The 22,436-nt window shown below is 36.2% G+C and overlaps 1 long non-coding RNA gene across 1 annotated transcript in view; it reads right to left on the minus strand.

Moving 5' to 3' along the window:
* LOC121043647 (uncharacterized) overlaps window positions 1–22,436 on the minus strand; it is a 229,153-nt gene that overhangs the window by 39,818 nt on the left and 166,899 nt on the right. The window contains exons 3-5 of the long non-coding RNA XR_005796957.1: window positions 21,609–21,796; window positions 7,028–7,156; window positions 6,426–6,540 (exon numbers count right to left, since the gene is read on the minus strand). This is a non-coding gene — a long non-coding RNA (uncharacterized LOC121043647). The remainder of the gene's footprint in view (window positions 1–6,425; window positions 6,541–7,027; window positions 7,157–21,608; window positions 21,797–22,436) is intronic.

Genomic DNA, 22,436 nt, shown 5'->3' on the forward strand with positions numbered 1-22,436 from the left:
GGGGTCCCAGAAGAGGAAGAGAGAGAAATAGGGGTCGAAGGGTTATGTGAGCAAATCACAGCGGAAAACTTTCCTAACCTGGGGAAAGACACAGACATCAAAATCCAGGAAGCACAGAGGACTCTCATTAGATTCAACAAAAACCGACCATCAACATGCAAATCATAGTCAAATTCACAAAATATTCAGGCAAAGAGAGAATCATGAAAGCAGCAAGGGAAAAAAGTTCCTAACCTACAAGGGAAGACAGATCAGGTTTGCAGCAGACCTATCCACAGAAACTTGGCAGGCCAGAAAGGAGTGGAGGGATATATTCAGTGTAGTGAATCAGAAAAATATGCAGCCAAGAATTCTTTATCCAGCAAAGCTGCCATTCAAAATAGAAGGAGAGAGAAAAAGCTTCCCAGACAAACAAAAATTAAAGGAGTTTGTGACCACTAAACCAGCCCTGCAAGAAATTTTAAGGGGGACTCTCTGAGGGGAGAAAAGATGAATACATACATATATATATGTATATATATATATATATATATATATAAAATCATAAATATACATGATATATATATCATATATCACATATGATATATATCATAAAAATATATATATTCATATATATATTTATAAATATGTATACAAATAAATAAATACCAAAAGCAACAAATATTAGAAAGGATCAGAGAACACCACCAGAAACTCCAACTCTACAAGCATCATAATAGCAATAAATTCATATTCTTTCAGTACTCACTCTAAACGTCAGTGGACTCAATGCACCAATCAAAAGACATAGGATAACTGAATGGATAAGAAAACAAGATCCATCTATATGCTGTTTACACGAGACCCACGTTAGACCTAAAGACACCTTCAGGTTGAAATTAAGGGGATGGAGAACCATTTATCATGCTAATGGTCAATAAAAGAAACCCGGAGTAGACATACTTATATCAGACAATCTAGACTTTAAAACAAAGACTGTATCAAGAGATGAAAAAGGACATTATATCATAATCAAGGGGTCTATAGACCAAGAAGACCTAACAACTGTAAACATTTATGCGCCAAATGTTGACAACCCAAAAAATAAATCAATTAATCACAAACATAAAGAAACTCATCGATAGTAATATCATAATAGTAGGAGACTTCAACACCACACTCACAGCAATGGACAGATCATCTAATCAAAAAATCAACAAGGAAACAATGGCTTTAAATGACACACTGGACCAGATGGACTTAACAGATATATTCAGAACATTTTATCCTAAAGCATTGAATATACATTCTTCTCCAGTGCACATGGAACTTTCTCCAGAATAGACCATATACTGGGACACAAATCAGTCCTCAACAGGTACAAAAAGATCAAGATCATACCCTGCATATTTTCAGACCACAACGTTATGAAACTCGAAATGAACCACAAGAAAAATTTGAAAAGGTAACAAATACTTGGAGACTGAAGATCATCCTACTAAAGAATGAATGGGCTAACCAAGCAGTTAAAGAAGAAATTAAAAAATATATGGAAGTCAATGAAAATGATAAATCCACAACCCAAAACCTCTGGGACGCAGCAAAGGTGGTCATAAGAGGAAAAATAGATAGCAATCCAGGCCTTCATAAAGAAGGAAGAAAGATCTCAGATACACAACCTAACTTTATGCCCTAAGGAGCTGGAAAAAGAACAGCAAATAAAACCCAAAACCAGTAGAAGACTGGAAATAATAAAAGATTAGAGCAGAAATTAATGCTATCAAAACAAACAAACAAACAAAAAAACCCAAAACAAAAAACAGTAGAACCGCTCAATGAAACCAGAAGCTGGTTCTTTGAAAGAATTAACAAAACTGATAAACTACTAGCCAGTTGTACCAAAAAGAAAAAGGAAAGGATGCAAATAAATAAAATCAAGAATGAAAGAGGAGAGATCACAACCAACACAACAGAAATACAAACAATAATAAGAGAATATTATGAGCAATTATATGCCAATAAAATGGGTAATCTTGAAGAAATGGACAAATTCCTAGAAACATACACTACCAAAACTGAAATAGGAAGAAATAGAAAATTTGAACAGACCCATAACCAGTAAGGAAATCGAATTCATAACCAAAAATCTGCCAAAATACTAGAGTCCAGGGCCAGCTGGCTTTCCAGGGGAATTCTACCAAACATTTAAGGAAGAGTTAATACCTATTCTCTTGAAGGTGCTCCAAAAAAATAGAAATGGAAGGGAAACTTCCAAACCCTTTCTATGAAGCCAGCATTACCCTGATTCCAAAACCAGACAGAGACCCCACTAAAAAGGAGAACTAGAGACCAATTTCCCTGATGAACATGGATGCAAAAATCCTCAACAAGATATTAGCCAACCGGATCCAACAATACATTAAAAAAATTATTCACCACGACCAAGTGGGGTTTATACCTGGGATGCAGGGCTGGTTCAATATCCACACAACAATTAACGTGATTCATCACATCAATAAAAGAAAGGACAAGAAACATATGATCCTCTCAATAGATGCAGAGAAAGCATTTGACAAAACACAGCATCCTTTGTTGATAAAAACCCTCAACAAAGTAGGGATAGAAGGATCATACCTCGAGATGATAAAAGCCATATACGAGCGAGCCAACGCTAATATAATCCTCAATGGGGAAAAACTGAGAGCTTTCCCCCTAGGTCAGGAACAAGACAGGGATGTCCACTCTTGCCACTGTTATTCAACATAGCATTGGAAGTCTTAGCCTCTGAAATCAGACAACACAAAGAAATAAAAGGCATCCAAGTAGGCCAGGAGGAGGTCAAACTTTCACTCTTCACAGATGACATGATACTCTATATGGAAAACCCAAAAGATTCCACCAAAAAACTGCTAGAAGTGATTCATGAATTAGCAAAGTTGCAGGATATAAAATCAATGCACAGAAATCGGTTGCATTCCTATACACCAACAATGAAGTGACAGAAAGAGAAATCAAGGAATCAATCCCATTTACAGTTGCACCAAAACCCATAAAATACCTAGGAATAAAACTAATCAAAGAGGTCAAAAATCTATACACTGAAAATTATAGAAAGCTTATAAAAGAAATTGAAGAAGACACAAAGAAATAGAAAAAGATTCCATGCTCCTGGATAGGGAGAACAAATATTGTTAAAATGTCGATACTACCCAAAGCAATCTACATATTCAACATGATCTCTATCAGTGTAATACCAGCAATCTTCACAGAGCTAGAACAAATAATCATAAAATTTGTATGGAACCAGAAAAGACCCCAAATAGTCAAAGCAATCTTGAAAAAGAAAACCAAAGTAGGAGGCATCACAATCCCAGACTTCAATTCCCAGATTACAAATCTGTAATCATCAAGACAGTATGGTACTGGCACAAGAACAGACACTCAGATCAATGGAACAGAATAGAGAACCCAGAAATGGACCCACAAACGTATGGCAAACTAATCTTTGACAAAGCAGGAAAGAATATCCACTGGAATAAAAACAGTCTCTTCAGCAAGTGGTGCTGGGGAAACTGGAGAGTGACATGCAGAAGAATTAACCTGAACCACGTTCTTACATCATACACAAAAATAAACTCAAAATGGATGAAAGACCTCAATGTAAGACAGGAAGCCATCAAAATCCTCGAGGAGAAAGCAGGCAAAAATGTCTTTGATCTTGCCTGCAGCAACTTCTTACTCAACATGTCTCTGGAGTCAAGGGAAACAAAAGCAAAAATGAACTACTGGGACCTCATCAAAATAAAAACCTTCTGCACAGTGAAGGAAACAGTGAGCAAAACTAAAAGGCAACCGACAGAATGGGAGAAGATATTTGCAAATGACATATCAGGTAAAGGGTTAGTATCCAAAATCTATAAAGAACTTATCAAACTCAACACCCAAAAAACAAATAACCCAGTGAACTAATGGGCAAAAGACATGAATACACATTTCTCCAAAGAAGACATCCAGAATGCCAACCGACACATGAAAAAAATGCTCAACATCACTCATCATCAGGGAAATACAAATCAAAACTACAATGAGATACCACCTTACACCTGTCAGAATGGCTAACATGAACAACAACAGATGTTAGTGAGGTTGCGGAGAAAGAGGATCTCTTTTACATTGCTGGTGGGAATGCAAGCTGGTGCAGCCACTCTGGAAAACAGTATGGAGGCTCCTCAAAAAACTAAAAATAGAACTACCCTATGACCCAGCAATTGCACTACTAGGCATTTATCCACGGGATACAGGTGTACTGTTTTGAAGGGATACATGCACCCCCATGTTTATAGCAGCACTAACAATAATAGCCAGAGTAAGGAAAGAGCGCAAATGTCCATCAATGGATGAATGGATAAAGAAGAAGTGGTATATATATACAATGGAGTATTACTCGGCATTCAAAAAGAATGAAATCTTGCCATTTGCAACTATATGGATGGAACTGGAGGGTATTATGCTAAGTGAAATTAGTCAGTCAGAGAAAGACAAAAATCATATGACTTCACTCATGAGGACTTTAAGAAACAAAACAGATGAACATAAGGGAAGGGAAACAAAAATAATATAAAAACAGGGAGGGGGACAAAACAGACAAGACTCATAAATATGGAGAACACACTGAGGGTTACTGGAGGGTTTGTGGGAGGGGGGATGGGCTAAATGGGTAAGGGGCACTAAGGAATCTACTCCTGGAATCATTGTTGCACTACATGCTAACTAATTTGGATGTAAATTTTAAAAAATAAAAAATAAAATTAAAATAATTAATTAATTAAAAAAAAAAGAATCCTGCAACAGGAGTGGTACTCAGTAGGATTTCTTAAAGGATTTTTTGTTTTTGTAGCATTTTAAAGAGAAAACATGATGGGATTGGAGTCAGAGCTGTAACCATGCTCCTATAGGAACAGGGAACTCCCAAGGATTTTCAAGGCTTTGCCATTAGAGCTATGTCTCTCCTATCCCTTCCAGGTAAACTATGTTGGAAAATGGAGAAGCCAACTGCAGGAGGCCTTGCATATCAACAACCAGGGTGAAGTCATATATGCTGCCTGAGGCAGAGTCAAGGTAGGAAGTGGAAAACACCCTGGTTTTATTTTAGATATTTCCTACAGAGCGACCACCTAAAGCAAACCAAGTGCCCTCAACTCTGTTAACCATGCTAAGTGTCTTCAACGTGGGGAGAGAAATGTTAGGCATTGAAGTAGTCTTAGGGAGTGACAAGTATTTCTACCATCTGGAACAAGGTTTTACACTCGGCCCCTTAATTCAATAATCTAAATGAACTCACACAATTCTCAGAAAATGTTCTCATGTTTTAAAAGAAAATGTACATACTAAGGGAATATGGGAACCCATTCGATGTTGAAATGATTTTATCACAATTAAAAAAGAATTCTAGTCCTTGCATATACTCTTTAAGGTGTTTGTTTCTGATGTGGATTCCCTAAATAATTAAAAATTAGAATAAGGTAGGAAAAATAATCTTCCCTCTCTCCTTATAGGTTATTGGCTGAGATACTCCTGTAACAAAAGACAGGGTAACAAGAGAAAAACAGAAGCTTAATAGTATGTATATCTCCTGTATACATAGGAGAGACCCAGAAAAAGTGAATAACTACCCTAAATGGTCTAAGCCACCACCTAAAATACCATTTCTAGCTAAAGATAAAAGAAAGATTTTGGAGTGGGTGGGGAAGGCCAATTTGGGGAGGTTACCAGGAAGAGTACAATAAACAAAGGTAAAGTTGTTATGCAGATGTAAATCATTGCCTTCCCCACTGATAAGAATTTCTAGAGACCTGGTCATCTTTCTCTGTAAGGAGACACCCTTACAAATGAAGGTTTCTCTTATAAATATAAGTGTCTTTTACAGAGGGTAACTTCTAGTCAGTTTTCAGTGTTTTTGATTTTTTAAAAAGCAGCCTACAATAATTCTTATGCCAAAGAGGTATATTTTGAGGTGGCAAATTCTGTTCCTCTTCATTAGTGATGGTCCAGCAACAGCTCAGAAAAGTGAAACATCATAGCTGATCTATTAACATGCAGCCCATTAAATCAATTACACTACCGAGTTTTATTTTTTTGGTGTTATTCATTTCTTTAGTTTCAAAAGCTAAAGTGGTTTCATCTGACAATTTATTAAGAAAAGAGGGAGGGAATTTTTCCAGAAATTACCCAAAACAAGTTGGAAGCCTATATTTTTAGAACAATTTAGTACCTGTTTTAGTCTGGGTCCTCTGGGAAGCTGACATCAACATGTAATTAAATGTGCAAGAGATTTATTAGGTGAACTGCTTGTGAGGATAAATGGGGACAGAGTCAAGGCAAGTGATCAATGCATGTTTGATGCATGTGGAAGACAGAAGGAAAAAAGGACGCTTGGGCAGAAGTACCTCCTTTTCCAGGGCAGTTCTAAGACACTTCATCAAGGTCATCACGGAGTCCTTCAGCCAAAGTCACCCTTCAGGAACAGGTCTGTCATAGTCTTCTGCTGTGCTCAGTCATTGCCTGTGTAGGAGAGGACATGTTTTACCCCTCTAGTCTTTAGGTTTGTTTGTTTGTTTGGCTGGTCTATTAATTAAATTGACATAAGACAGATTAACAGGAGAAAAAAATTAATTACACGCATATGGAAGCCCCATAAAGAATATGAGACAAGTCAGTCAGTTGAGGCTTACATGTCACTGTGAGCTAAGGGATAGGATTGGGGCCTGGGGCTTCCAAGGGGAGGAAGATAATTTATAGGACAATAAGAAGCGCAGATGTTTGGTAATTAGATGTTTGCCCTGTCACACAGATGGATCTTTCAGATGAAAATTTATCTCTGGCAATAACTCTTTTTCTGAATCAGGCCCCGAGTCTAAGTTCTTTTGGTTAGTTAAAGGGAAAGGTATAAGTTTTTCTTGAGTCTACTGGGTCTTGATTGCTTTCAATTCAAAATAATCTACATGCCAAGGGGACATATTTTGGGGCCATGAATTTTGCAACTCCTCACCTGGGAGCAAGCAGCCTTTGGAAATATGCACATGAACTGGGTGCTGGTGGATTCAGAGCACAGCACTGGAGTCCTAAATCAGTCACTCTCCCGGGAATTAGGTAGCTCATTTCCCTGCCAACCGTTTATCTAGTGTAAAGAAAGCATGCTACATTATCTAGGATTACAACATACTATCTGTCTTTTATGCAAAAATCCAGAATTAAGTGCAAAACATACCAACTTAGAAAATGTTTACATCTACAGCAAGAATAAGAGCCACTCCATTCTCCTGCACATTAAACATCTGCCTGTGGTCTACAAAGTTAAAAGTATTGAAATGTGCCAGGGAATCAAGTTGGCTATGAAGATCACTAACTTTATGAATGGGAAAAAGTATGAACACCTCAGATTATAGAAATAGCGGTTTAAAAAATGTGATATATGGATGGAACTGGAGAGTGTTATGCTAAGTGAAATAAGCCATACAGAGAAAGACAGATACCATATGTTTTCACTTTTATGTGGATCCTGAGAAACTTAACAGAAACCAATGGGGGAGGGGAAGGAAAAAAAAAAAGAGATTAGAGTGGGAGAGAGCCAAAGCATAAGAGACTCTTAAAAACTGAGAACAAACTGAGGGTTGATGGGGGGTGGGAGGGAGGGGAGGGTGGGTGATGGGTATTGAGGAGGGCACCTTTTGGGATGAGCACTGGGTGTTGTATGGAAACCAATTTGACAATAAATTTCATATATTGAAAAAAAATGTGATATAGTTACTGCCTGACAAAAACGAGAAGAGAGTTTTGAAGGATTATAGCATACGTGATTCACGGAATTCTTTCTCAATTCTGACCCCACTGCCTTGTGCTGTTAGCAAATTCATTAGCCAATGATAAATTAACAAAATAACACCTTCAACCATATGACAAGCACAGGGCAAGGAGCCTGAGTGTCAAAGTCTCGGGCCAGGGAACCAATGCTGTTTAACTATATTCCAGTTTAGGTGAGTTTGTTCCCCTGGTGGCCTCTTCCACCATCTTGGTGTTCTGTCACCCCTAAACTCCAAATACACCCCAATAATCAAGCCCCTGATGATTCACCTTCCTGCTGCTTTTATGACTGCATCCTACCTTCACCTTGGTTTCACAATAATTTTCTTGGACTATTTAACAGTTTTCCCAGGAATCCACAGGGCCTGCCACGGTATTCCACACTGGCATTCCTCACAACTTATTCCTATCTGTGTATATGTAGATGCTGGCTTTTAGATTGGCATTCATCTATTTACAATAGCTTATGTGGTGCCTATTTGAAATTTTATTGATTTTGGGCCTAGTCATCATGGGATGATTCTGGGGTCCTTTCAATCAAGATAAAGGAAACATGATGCCAGATGGAGAAGGGTGATTCATCACCTCCTCCTCTTTTTTCAGTGCTGAAAGAGCAAGTATAAAATGGAAACTTTGTTTTTTGAAGGTTTGTTAGAATTCGTCTTTAAAATTGTCAGTGGAAAAATGTTTTAGTTTATTATGCAATCCAATAGGAAGAAAAAAAAGAAAAGGTAGGAAGTGCTGGAAAGAAAATAAACAACAAAAAGAATCATAGAAAATAAAATGGGGTTAATTAATCAATCCATCAATTAATCAGATGATAATTTACTGAGTAGCTACAATCAGGTCCAACATTACACAGCAACAAAACAAATTTCCAACCACTGATAAGAGAGAAAAATAAGTGGAATAATGATATAAGACTAGGCAACTGATTTTATTAGGATGGTCAGAAAGCCTCAAAAAACCTGATATTTGAGTTGAAATCTGAATGACTGGAGGTAAAAGCATTCCAGGCTGGTGGATCTTCACAGATTATGTCAGTGTCTCTGGAGATCACAATCTGACTCCACCTTCATTCTACGTACGTCTCTGCTTGTAGAGCCATTTTTCTTATATGTATTCTCCAAAACAAATTAGGTTAAACTGTCCATAGTATTTTCTTAACATTGTTTTAATCTTCTTGGTATCTGTATTTATTTAATACTTTAGGTCTAAAATGACTAGCTTTTTATTCTTTTTTTTTTTGTCATACTTCAAAAAGTTTGAATATGTTATTTTATTATCTTTTAAATCTTTATTTTTATTAACTCTTATGTTTATTACATCAACTTCCACTTTCCGTCTATTAGCCCTTTCTTATTCTTTGATGGGTTTATTTTGTTTCTAACTCAATATGAAAGCATGGTTCACTGACGTGTAATCTTGTATTATTAATACATTAATATAAGGTTGTACATTTTCTCCCTCCTTATGTGTGGGCCTTTGCAGTCTTCCTGCTCATAGATGTTGTTCCATTGCTATCTTGACTTCAGTAGCCATATCTGTATATCTTCCTGGAAGCTTTTAAGATTTTATTTGTATTCTTTGTCACTCTGTCTAAATCTATTAGTTTTTGTTTGTTTGTTTGTTTGTTTGTTTTAACTTATCCTCTTCAGGACAGAGTGGGTTTTTTTCATCAGACTCCTTCTTGAGTACAGATCGCCTGTGGTCTTGTACACACCTATATCCCACGTACTTCCTCTGGGCTTCCAGTAAGTCAGATATTGAAACTGCTAGATGCCTCCACGTTTTGCCATCTTTCTTTCACATGCCTCATCTCTCTCCAACTGTGGTGCTTTCTGGCTTAACCCTTCAACAAGATCTTCCAGAACGTAATGCATGCTTCTTCTCAGGACATTCTGGACTTCTGTGTTTAATTTCAACAACAGTTTTCATTTTTGAGATTTATCACTTTTATTCCTTTACTGCTAATCATTCTTATTGTAGGACTTTGGTCTATTCCTGCATTCTTTCATCCATTTAATGGTAGAACACATAGACGTAAAAAGGTGCTGGCCACCTAGGAAATAATGTCAGCTCTTATGATTAGTGTTTTCATGTTTATGTGAAAGTCCAATTCTGCCTCCTCTATTAGTTAACATTGTTTAAATTCTCTCTCCGATGTTGAGCTTTGTATGTGTCTTGTTTTATTTATTTATTTTTTTTATCTGTTAGACATCTTGACTGTATCTTCATCTTTGGGAATATATTTCCATTTCGACTATGTTTTCTGTTTGTGCAAACTGCTTAGGGAGAATAAAATGTGTCCTGAATTCTGGTATAGTTTCAGAAAAAGCAAGAAGCCAGTACCTTAATGGTATTTTCAGTGCTAGCTTTCTACATATGGGTCCTCCATATTTCTCCCATCCTTTACCATCCACAATACCCTGCTTCTCTTGCCTGATATCAATCACTCATGCTCATGTTTGAAAGCTTACACTAGGAGTTCACGTGCTTGGTTACTACTATTGTGGTCTCTCTGGCGTCATCCACCTCTTAGCATCCATTGTCTCCATGTATACAACAGTACAACAGTCATGGATTTGGTTTTGCCTTTTGCCTTTGTCCTATTTTTTGTAACTTCCCATATCATCTTATATGGTGCCCATCTCTGAGAGATGTCTAACTCTCTTATGGTCAGTGAAGTGGTGAAATGTTCCCTTTTTATACCTTAAGTGCTTGTTTTTTGGCTTTTTTTTCAAAATTTTTCTGAATCTGGAGTGTAGAGAAGATTGTAGCCTATTCTCAGCCTGCCATCTTCAATGAGAATTTAGTACAGAAAATTTTAAAGTTCTTAAAAACCTTTGCAAAACTAATACCTGTAGAATTAAAATTATTCAGGTCATACAATACTACAAGGTATTTATCAACAAATTTTATGCCACAAATCTAATTTAATTAATACTATATATATATATATCCATCCACCCTTATCCATGGGGAGTATGTTCCAAGACCTCCAGTGGATGCCTAAAACTGCAGATTGTACTGAACGCTATTTATGCTATGTTTTAATTTCCTATACATATGTATCTATGATAAAGTTTAATTCATAAATTAGACACAGTAAGAGATGAACAATAATAAGATACAATAATTATGACATGTCTTGTAAAATAAATTATGTAAATGTGGCCTCTTAGTCTCAAAATATCTTTTTGGACTATACACAAACTTCTTCTTGTGATGATGTCAGATGATACAATGTCTATTTGACAATATGAAGTGAAGTGAATAATGTAGGCATTGTGATGCAGCAACAGAGTGCTACTGACTTGATGACAGGTCAGAAGGACTATCATCTGCTTCTAGACTTTCAGTGACTGTAGATACCTGAAACCACAGAAAGGGATAGTGCAGATAAAGAGGGTCTGCTATACACAGAATTGAGTATTACTTAACAAAAATAATATACTATAATTAGGTAGTGTTTATACTATAGGTATACTATACTATACTATAGGTAGTGTTTAATAGGTAGGTACTATAGATAGTGTTTAATATACTACAGTTAGGTAGTCCAGGAATGTTGTCATAATTCAGGAACTATATAAACATAATCCATTCAATCAATACATTAAAAGGAAAAATCATATAACTAGAAATAGATGACAGGGGTGCCTGGGTGGCTCAGTCAGTCAAGTGTCCGACTATTGGTTTAGGCTCAGGTCATGATCTGATGGTTAGTGAATTCAAGCCCCCCATCAGGCTCTGCACTGATACCATGGAGCCTGCTTGGGATTCTCTCTTTCTCCCTCTCTCTCAACCCCTCCCCCACCCATTCTCTGTCTCTATGTCTCTGTCTCTGTCTCTCTCTCTCTCTAATAAAAAAAAAAGAAATGGATGACATAAGGTCATTAGATAAAACTTACAGGGATTCTAATGAAAATTTAAATAAAATAAGAATGTTTGGAAGCAAATGATTTAGTAATTATCACACAGCAAGAAATAATTACTTCATTGAATTTCCATGTATTCAGGGCATAACTTTGGCTCTGCTTGTTTCTGTTCAATTTTGTTCCACATATCCTCCTCATTATTGGATCCTGGCTAATGTAGTAGCCTACCTACTCTGAAATCAATTGTGATTTACAATTGAAATATTTTAGTTTTAACTCATAGAAGTAGAAGAAAATGAATCTTAGCAAAATCATGAAATGGTTCTTAAAGCTTCTGTTGAACATGACATTCAGTGACTCCTTGAACCAAAACAACTTCAACTGTGAGGTACTGGAAGTCAAATGGCCATGGAGAAGGCCATGCATACTTCTTGCAGGAAGGACAATGGGAAAATGGGAAGGAAATGCCAATATGAAAAATAACTCTTATGTCAAAACTAACAGCAAATGCTAACCTTATTTCTATGAAAATGAGGAATAAAACAGAGATGGCTGCAATCAGCCCTACTACTCAACTATTGATAGAGGATCAAGTTAATGCGTTAAGAAAAAAAAAATGATCAGTTTGAATATTGAAAAAGATACACAGTATTATCCTTCTTTGATAAAGATACTGTGTTTATAAAATCAAAGATACTTTGTCAAACAAAAAGTGATAATTATTAATGTGCCTGGACACAGATGACTTAAAGAAAAAAACATACTTTATAATAGTGGGGGAGAACTATATTTCATTCAGAATATAATACATCAAAGATGCAGAGTCATTAGGAACAAAAATATAAAATTGCATTAAATTTCTTAAAGGAAGACTAAAAATTGGAATAATGTGCAATTTTATTGAATAAGATTGATTATCACAAATAACTGGAGTTCAAAATGAATACATAAATGAACAGAGAAACACATTATTTATCTGATATATTGCATGTAACTTAACTGATATATCTTATATATTTGCAAGATTATTTGTGCTTCTCTGTCTTCCCAACTTGACTGTAAGTTCCATGAGTCAGTCCTGCTCACCATTTCAGCCACAACACCTTGCATGATACTCACAAGAGCACAATAAATATTTGTTGATTGGATGAACCACAACATCATTAACATGAACGGTTTGTTGTACTACCTGAGAGTAAGCGCTTCATGTAGTTCTAGCTATACATTATTAGGCCTATTAGCAGGTTCCTTGAATAATGCTAGATAGAAAATATAGTTGTGGAAAATATAGTGATGAATATTCTTTGTTTGAACCCCTCTCCCACTATAATGTCATAAATAATGAGAGGAAGGAAGAAAGGAATACTTGCCTTGAAAAAACATCCTTTCTAATGAAAGTAACAGCCATATACACCATTGACCCTTGAACAACACGGGGATTAGGGGCACCAAACCTCTACACAGTCAAGAAGCTGAATATAAATTCTGACTCCTCAAAAGCTTAACCACTAATAGTCTATTGTTGACTCAATCAAATAACATAAACCATAACATAATAATGTAAACAGTGGATTAATACATATATTGTATATGTATTATATACTGTATTCTTACAATAAAGAAAGCTAGAGGAAAGAAAATGTTATCAAGAAAATCATGAAAAAATGCATTTATACTATTGTACCATATCAAAAAAAATCCACATATTGGTAGACACGCACAGTTCAAACGTGTGTTCAAGGGCCAGTCGTATAACTAACTGTTATGTAAGATAGAATGATGGGAATGGGAATAGAACAGTTCTAATGTGGTGGACGTAAAGTAAGACTAGTAACTGATTTTGTTCTGGGAGAAGGGTCAGTTTTTATCTATTAATCAGATCTATAAATAATGAGTAGAAATTCAATAGTCAAGAATGTTTTGAAAAGCCTATTTAGAAGAATTAAATTTACTATCAATTTAAATCAAAGTATAAAATTAGAAAAATAAATGTAATGAGAAAATGTATCAATACATTTATTAACTCTAAAGTCAGGCATGATTTACAATTAAAATATTTTAGTTCCAACTTTATAACTGGATATACCTTTCATGACTGCTTTTAACATCAATAAACCAAGATGAGAGAAAATTTCTAGGTGCATCATTTTTCTTTGATCTTTTGCATGGCCTCCACTTTGATTTTCCTTTCTGTCTCTCTCTTGGTATATCTATTTCTCTTTTCCCCAAGCTCTTTTTCATTTTTAAAATATTCTCACTTGGTAATAAATTATTCGGTATCTCCTTTTTTTTCTTATAGTCCATGAGGAGCTACATATAAAGTTAGTAAAGATATTACTGTTGATTCCCTTTTAATTGTAGTGTAGATGGGAAATTTCTTGGTATGAATATGATGGAATTATCACACATACTATTGTTCAGAGAAATAAGGCTCATTTTGTCAAAAAAAAAGGGATTTTATTTTTAAAGGACTACAAATTATATTGCTATTCGTTTCCTAAACATCCTAGGCATTCTTATAAATTCTTAAATCTCTATGTATTTAAAAAGACAACTTTAGAAAAGTAGATTCAGTAATTCAATATGTGATACCTTTGAGTAAATACATAATATATGGCTTTTAATACTTTGCAGATGGATCTACATACAATGTATTTGGAAGTGCAGATAACTGCAGAATGGTTGGCATTTTTAAAAAATTATTTTCATATCTTTAAACAGGTTACAGAACTCTGATAAAGAATCAGTTGATGACTATATTCTCATTCCTTGGCCACATTGTGATATTCTTGCAAATTAAAAGAGAAGATAATTTTCAGTGAATGAACTAAGAGACATTAGATCTAAGTTTGAGTTTTAATTTCCCACATTTTTAATTAGTAAAAATACAATTTGAATCATTGCCTGCTTAACACAAATGATGAAAGATATTTTTTTTTCTAAAACATATAAAGGCATTTCCTCAATATAAAATTTTCTTTGATTTATAAAGATGGTTTCTGTACAATGTGACAATGCCATATATGATTGTGGTTTTTAAACAATTTATTTTCCATTTTCTATTTTCATAAAATGCAGCATTAGACTTACCTTCTGAGGTGTACTGTCTTTGTATTTTACCCTGCCCCTTTTTTTTCTTACCTGAATTATATAGTACTCCTATATCAACAGCACCATGAACAAGTAGACAGAGTTCAGCTATTGCCTTAGAATTTTAGATTAAAATATTTATGAGAGCATTGTGCTTTATAAGATAATAAAGGCAATGGCAGACCATTTACTGGCTGCCTGTCCATCTGTTCCTACAATAATTCAAATCTTGAAAGGAATACCATCCTGAGCTGGAAGAAAAAACTACTGTCAGGTGCCAAACCCATGTTTTTCCTTTTATGTGTTAATCTGGTCAGTAATAGCACTTTTACCCAGGGTACCTACTTAGAGAGGGAAAAATAAATCAAAATTTGAAAATGTTTTGTTGTAAGAATGACCAAAGTCAGAATAGAGTTCTTCAGACCTTATTAATTTTTCAAAACAAAATGAAAAGACCAATAATGAGAATGAAAATGAAGTCTAAAATTTAACTAGCATTTAAAGTCTCAACTAAGTTTCAAAATTAGAAACAGTTTTAAAATAGCAGAATTGATTATTCATAGAATATTATAAAAATCACGACACTGCATTTTTAAAAATGGTGAGAAAAGACAGTTTTTCATGAAATTAAGTCATTGGCTTCTGTCAATTCTAGTTAAAATGTATTTCCTACAACTGTGCAAATGTTATATTTGTTGAATAATGACAAAATTCATAGTATTTTGCTGTCTTAGAAACTGATAAAATAACTGCATAGTGTGTGAGAATAATAAATTGATACATATGTACAGATATTTAACTTCAGTTTTCCATGATTGCAAAAGAATAATATTCTAAAAATAAGAAAGTACTGCCCTATTGGTTCTAAAATTTCTAACTAATTTTATCACCTAGAGTTCAATCACAGAAACAGAACTCCTGCAATACACACACTGATTACTAGGATTAGATCTTACACAATTTAGGAAGCTGGTTAAATAGACTTTGGGAGGTTGTTGATACCGTCTGGTGCTGAAGTCTAAAGTCAGCTGGGGAGGCAGTAAGGAAAGGAAGAAGGACATCCAATGGGGACAGCAGAGATTAAAAGAAAATTGTGAGGATAGGTGAAATCCACGTGGACAGACTGGACCTTGTGTGGATCTCCAACTGCCTCTAAGCCTCTAAATATGATGAGGAGGCTGTCCTGCAGATGAAGCTGGCATCCTTGGCTCTCAGGAGAACAAACACCTGGTCCAGGAGTCGCAAAGGTAAAAGAGAAGACGAGCAGGAACTGGAGTTGCCATGGGTCAAATGCTGGCCCACATCTGAAAAGGTAAGTGATAACAGCAGGTAAGGGATAACACGTGTGAACTGCCTCGTGCCTACTGACCTAGTCTAACCTCATGTGTGGGAAAAGAATACAACTACTATTTCACTACTGTCTTCCAATTTTCATTAACAAAATCTAGCTCAGACTAAACCCAGAATGATAAAGGGAAGGGATTTCTGAGAAATGTAGTTCTAGCTATGCTAAATTGACACAATATAATTTCAGTACAATTCACCGTTGTCAACTTGACATTTACACACACTTTTATTAGTCATACTTAAAATAATTTCTAAGTAAAACAATAGCACAATTCTGCTTCCATACAACATAAGGCAACTGTCCCTTATACAATCCTCTCCCCAAAATGAGATACAAAGTCCCTTTATCCATCCTTAGGTGATGTTCATTCCTCTTCTACCTCAGGCACATTCCTCTTTGATATCTTATAAATCAAACTATGATACAATATTAACTACTATTAATACTTCTTATTTTAGATGCTAGACAAATGTAAGAGGAAAAGATTTAAAAAGTTAACATATATACAAGTAAGTATATGCATATCAAAATGAGAAATACTATCCATAACTATTATAGTTCTCATTTCTGCCATTGGTCATGTGATCATAATTGTTATTTATAATTACATTGTTTTCCCACTTTTTGCTTCAGCAAGCACCTTGTCCAGTTATGATTTTAGTTGAGGTCATGAGCGTCCTCTTGTATTTGATTGTTTTCATTTTCCAGTGACTTTAATCACTGGGTACAGAAGTACTAAGAGGGGCCCCAGAGGATCTCCTACATTCTAGACATACTTCTCTTTACCCCATTACAGCCAAGTTTCTCAGATAATCAGAATCAATCATCTCAGACAGAACACCATTACTCTCTTTGCCTATTGATTCACTAATATGAGGAGCCCAAAGAAGCCAAGTGGTAGTTAAATTTTGATTTAATGGAACTATTGATGTAGGCCTAGGTTTAAATATTTCTCCGTTGGGGAAAATCAAGACAAGCAAGTCGAGAGGTGTTGAGTATAGGCAACAATAATGATGTTAGTGGATCTCAGTGTAATAGTGAGAAGTCACTCCTATTTCACTCCTTGTTTTCTGGATTTGTGAATACTAATTATGAGAGAAAGAGCAGCATATGACAGCTGCTGCTGTAGACCATTTGTCACATCCTAGAGGACAATACCCAAACCCCACAAGGTTTAGTCATCCAGTTGGCATCTCAGAAGGCCATGGCATCATTGTATCAGGACAGTTGCTTCAGAGTGATGGGGGATCATGAGAACAATACATTTCATAAGAACAATACATTTCTCTGCACTTCTGTTCTATAAAACAAATGTCTTGATCAGGAACTATGTTGTATGAAAAGAGGTACTCCTTAAGATCACAGATGGGATTTGGGAGAAGGATTGCAGGCAATAAAAGCAAATCCATATGTACAATAAATGTCTCTTCCTTTGAGAACAAAGCCCTGCTCATCTCCTGATGGAAGGATGTAGGTGGGTGCCCTGGAGAAGCCCTACTGGAGAGTGTTTTTCTGTAGATGTACTTGATAGACACTATCTTGCCACCCATCCCTTCACTGTCCTCACTCCTCATGCATTAAAAATATCTTTTTTATGAACTCTGTGCTTATCTGCTACAGGCATTGATGCTTTGTAAAATCCTGATCCTTTTTGTTTATGACATCTCAGTGGAGGCTTTAGAAATGATTATGACTCATATTAGAGCAGATAGCAGACAGCATGAGAGGGAGAAAGCTGTAAAAATTATATTTTCATGTAAGTTTCTTCAGCGGCATAAATTTATCTTTATTATTTGCTTAAAAAATAAATCAATATCTGCCCATTCTGGGTTTAATTTGAGTGCTTTGAATCTGACACTGGATTCTTTTAGATGCGCCAAATTCTATCTTCTCCCTAGTATGGTCTAAATTGTGTCCCCCAAATGTCATGTTGAAGTCCTGACTCCCAGTTCCTCAGAATGTAACTTTATTTAGACATGTGGTCTTTAAAGAGGTGATTAAGTCAAAATGAGGTCTTTAGGCTGTACTCTAGTCCAATATGACTGGTGTCCTTATAAGAGAAGGAAATTTAGAGACAAAATGATATGAGATGAACACATGCAGAAGGACAACAATGTGAAGACACAGTGAGGAGACAGTCATCTGTAGGCCAAGAAGAGAGGCCTCAGGAGAAATCAAACCTGCCAATACCTTGATCTTGGACTTGTAGAGTCCAGAAATGTGAGGAAATACATTTCTGTTCTTTATGCTACTCAGTCCATGGCATCTTGTTATGGAAGCCCTAGGAAACAAATACACTACCCAACTGGTAATGAACGTTTTATGTGCATGTTTTCCCCCTTGCAAGGTCATAAACTACTGGAAATAGTTACCGTGTCTTTTCACTTTGCATCATCATTACAGCAACATGTGGGACACAGTAGTTCCTCGATAAATATTTGTCACATTAATAATAGAAGGAAAAGAATTCTTAGATTTTGAAGCAACAATTATTTTAAGTGATAAGTATCTATTTTAAACTTGGAACAACATAACCATGAAAATTTGGAAGTTATTGTATTTTTGGAGCATGCCTCTTTCATTTAAAAAGATTGACAAAGGGACACCTACATGGCTTAGTTGGTCAAGCGTCCAGCTCTTGATCTCAGCTCAGGTCATGATCTCACAGTTCATGGGATCAAGCCCAGCATCAAGCTCTGTGCTGATAGCGTGGAGCCTGCTTGGGATTCTCTCTCTCCCTCTCTCTATGTCCCTCCCACCCCTCCCCCCCCCCACAAAACAAATAAATAAAATTTTTAAAAATTTGCAAAATGTTATATGAAAATAATAATATAAATCCATGAAGGCTTTACAAGCGACATTTGGGAGAAGTAAAGAGAATCAAACAAATGGTGCTTCTTTAGATGTGTTTGTAAAGAAGTCACAAAGCAGTTACATGTCTTTCTCTTTTCACTCTGCATTCAATCCTTCACTCGTTCAGCAAACAATTATTAAGGGACTGCTTACCTGTGTGTTGGTTACTAGGACTGGAGAGATAAAGGGATGGCCATTCTTTCAAGAAATAAATTATTTTATTTTGCTGAGTAATGATTTGGTGAGTTTACATACATTAACAAAAAAAGTCTATTGAAACTATTTCAAGGCAAAGCCCTATATCCAGTAAAGGCATCTTAAATACTCCATACACTGATAATAAAAGAGACCTGAATTCACCTGAAAGTTCTAATGCCCAACTGAATTTACTCACTGCCTTGCCCCCCAAAATAGGATCCAGATGACGGAGAGTGGTGGTTGGTGGTGGAGGATAATTTCTACAGGTTTTCCTCTTGAACTCTGCTGTCCAGCCAGGCAACAGTGTTGTCTAAGAGCAGCATCACATTTTTCGACTGAAAATCACAGCAGACGTCACTTGGTACAGTACAACATGCCATCCGGCCACATTAGCAACACTACAATGAATTTTTAGCAACATATTCTCTTCGAATCTTGTAAATTACATCTTCAAAATGTCTTCCTCATTAATTTGCTCTTCTTTAACAACCATATCACGTTGATTAGCTTTTTTAATTCCACTGTCTTGTAATAAAGTTCATCGTCCATGCCACCATTTGGTTCTCTTGCCAAAAGACAGATCTGATTATCTCATTTCCTGGCTCGAATCTTTCCAGGTCTCATTCTTGTCTACAGGATGCCAAACAAACTTCTCGGCAAAGCAAACCAGACCCTTCATATTCTAGCACCCCAGATTCTGTATTCTTGCTCCAAACTTTCTCTAACACATTGGGTAAGTAGCCACTGACAGAACACAATGTGCTCTCTTGCATCCCTTTGCCAATGCATAACTACGGCCAGAACTGTATGTGCTCTACTTCATCTGCTTATAAATATATGCTCATCCTAACCTCATCTGCAAAACATTTAGTAAACATGAGGTCTTAAGTATTGCACCAGAAATGAAGGATAAAAGATGATTAGAACATGTTTCCTACATTCCACGATAGTACTAGGGAAAATATGCATGTAAATAAATATAACTTTGCAGAAACAGTTTTAACAAATACAATAAAATAATGTATGAGAAGAGGAAGAACGATGGAAAGTTAAAAGGAAGGGACTTTGGAGCTAGAATTTAAAACGATGTCAGAGGGGGCGCCTGGGTGACTCAGCCGGTTAAGCCTCTGACTTCGGCTCAGGTCATGTTCTTGTGGTTTGTGAGTTTGAGCCCCAAGTTGGGCTCTATGCTGACAGCTCGGAGCCTCGAGCCTGCTTCGGATTCTGTTCTCTCCCTCTCTCTCGGTCTTTCTCTGTCTCTCTGCCCCTCCCCCACTCGTGCTCGCTTGCTCACTTGCTCTCAAAAATAAATAAACACTAAAAAAAATAAAACGATGTAAGAGGCACACATGTGAGGACAGGTGGAGGTTGGAAAGGACACAACAGGCAGAGGAAACAGAATACACAAAAGCATTGAGATGAACAGCAGGAAGTGGGCAAATCTGGCTTGATCTTCCCGAAGATAAATGTGCAGAAACAGAGGCGGATAAAAGAGATACAGATTCAGCTTTGTATTGTAAATACATTAATATCTCTTCTTTTTTTCACCCACAGTGTTCTTTAGATATAGTATGTGAGTGAAAAATTAAGTTCTATGTCAAAGCCTTCTCATCTCAAATCAGACACCAAGGCACCTTTATGTTCATATCTGTTATTTATTTAACTGTTATTTACAACATGTATGTATGTTTATAAACATGTGTGTGCTTTTTTTCTAAAGTTCACTTATTTGTTTTGAGATAGAGTGTATGAGCAGGGGAGGGGCAAAGAGAGAGGGAGAGAGAATCTGTCAGCGCAGAGCCCCATGGGGGTTTGAACTCACAAACTGTGAGATCATGACCTGAACTGAAATCGAGAGCCAGACGTTTAACTGGCTGAGTCACTCTGGTGCCCCAAAATGTATGCGCTTTTAATATAGAATTTTTCTCATTACAGACTGTTTCAAAATACTATTCAAACATGAGACCAAACAGCTTGGGAAAATATCTGATAGCTAAATGTTTTGTAAGTATTTTAGCACATCTCTAATTGTTTTTTGCCTGATCGCACTTAGTTGCATGAATTTCAAAAATAAAGAAAGTGGAAATAATGTATAATGGCTGATCTGAATTTCTAATTATAAACCATTTTACTACCAGGAGGGCTGACTTTTAGGGGAATATTATAAAGGCAAACAGGAAGTAGTTCCACTTATTAGAGTTCTTGTGAAGTTTGTCTAAAAGAAATATAATTGATGCTCTTTTGGAAGGACAAAATGAATGTTCTGTACGTAGGAATTGTAATTATGGCTAAACAGTTGACAGGTCATAAAATAATATATTCATTACATAAAGTTGCAATAAAATACTAATTTCAAGTCCAGCAATCTGTCTTTATGTAGAACGTATCTGATTACTCACCAAATGTTCTTGTCAGATGAACAAAGTTTTTTTTTTTTCCAACTCACAAATTACCATCAGTTAAAGGGTTTTCACTGAAACTTCTCAAGATGCAAGTCCAATATGCAGATTTCTTATTACAGCTACTGAGTAGAAACAGAAGTCTCCAGTTCCTTCATTTTTCTCATACTTAAAAGTTGAAAGAGCACCTGAAAAATTATGAAAAACAAGAAGTTGAACTCAAGAGTTACTGGAAAAATTCAACAGTAGTTAGAAACTGAGCTCTGATCCTTTTATGACTATTTGAAACTGATGATAAACTTTCCTTTTATCTTTTTAATCTTTTTTTTTTTTAATTTTTTTTTCAACATTTATTTATTTTTTGGGACAGAGAGAGAGACAGAGCATGAACGGGGGAGGGGCAGAGAGAGAGGGAGACACAGAATCGGAAACAGGCTCCAGGCTCTGAGCCATCAGCCCAGAGCCCGACGCGGGGCTCGAACTCACGGACCGCGAGATCGTGACCTGGCTGAAGTCGGACGTTCAACCGACTGCGCCACCCAGGCGCCCCTTATCTTTTTAATCTTTGAGACATGAACGGACCACAAGCCTCCTCTCCAGATCCATCTGTCTCCAACTCCCCTTGCACTTAACATTTGCCAGCCACAATGACCTTCCTTTCATGCCTTAAGTCTGTCACCATTTCTGAGACTTTCACAACCTCTTTCCTCTGTCCAGGCGCACTGTTTCCCTTCTTCTCCCCTTTTATTAAGTAGCTACAACTCAGCTCATGTGCCTCAACCTCAGTATCCCTTTTTGGCTGGCACCTTCTCTGGATTAGATCCCCTC

This window comes from Herpailurus yagouaroundi, unplaced genomic scaffold (genome assembly GCF_014898765.1).
Source record: "Herpailurus yagouaroundi ecotype Mexico unplaced genomic scaffold, PumYag 187, whole genome shotgun sequence".
Classification (NCBI taxonomy): Eukaryota; Metazoa; Chordata; class Mammalia; order Carnivora; family Felidae; genus Herpailurus; species Herpailurus yagouaroundi.